Genomic DNA, 771 nt, shown 5'->3' with positions numbered 1-771 from the left:
TCCTTAACTTCATTGACTTCGTGACCATCAATCCTAAGTTACAGAATATATATTGATTAAGGACAAAATTTCCAACCATTTTGTGTGAAAGCTTTCTCCCCAAACGTAGATGTAGTGACATTAATTGCAGCCTAGTTCACGTCGAAGTACAGTAGGTTTCACTCGGCCTGCCTACTGATCATCTGCTGAGACAATGTGCACAGGTCGGAGCAGGTTCGTCGAAAAGGGACGGAAAGAACCGCACCCCCGCACGCTCTCCCATCCTTATGTCAGTTTCTGAGACCGGAGCCGCTACTTCTCAGTCAAGTAGCTCCCCAGTTTGCCTCACAAGGGCTGAGTGCACCCCGAGTGTCAACAGCGCTCGGCAGACCGGCCGGTCACCCATCCAAGTGCTAGCCCAGCCCGACAGCGCTTAACTTCGGTGATCCGACGGGGACCGGTGTTACCACTGTGGCAAAGCCGTTGGCGTCATCGAACGTTTATGAGACATAATTATGGACGTCTATAGAGGCACAATTGCTCAATATTTCTGCAGAGGACTTCCAGCAACTTGTTGAATCCAAGACAGGCCGAGCTGCTGCACTGAGCTGGGAAAAAGGAGATCCGACAAGATACACTCCTGGAAATGGAAAAAAGAACACATTGACACCGGTGTGTCAGACCCACCATACTTGCTCCGGACACTGCGAGAGGGCTGTACAAGCAATGATCACACGCACGGCACAGCGGACACACCAGGAACTGCGGTGTTGGCCGTCGAATGGCGCTAGC

General features: G+C 51.5%; 1 pseudogene; it reads right to left on the bottom strand.

Annotated features, from left to right (window-relative positions):
* Positions 1-349: 349 nt before the first annotated feature.
* LOC126428619 (5S ribosomal RNA) lies at positions 350-467 on the bottom strand (annotated as a pseudogene).
* Between the last annotated feature and the right edge of the window lie 304 nt (positions 468-771).

This window comes from Schistocerca serialis, chromosome 12 (genome assembly GCF_023864345.2).
Source record: "Schistocerca serialis cubense isolate TAMUIC-IGC-003099 chromosome 12, iqSchSeri2.2, whole genome shotgun sequence".
Classification (NCBI taxonomy): domain Eukaryota; kingdom Metazoa; phylum Arthropoda; class Insecta; order Orthoptera; family Acrididae; genus Schistocerca; species Schistocerca serialis.
Note: the sequence above shows the minus strand (reverse complement) of the source record. Positions and strands in the feature narration are given on the sequence as shown.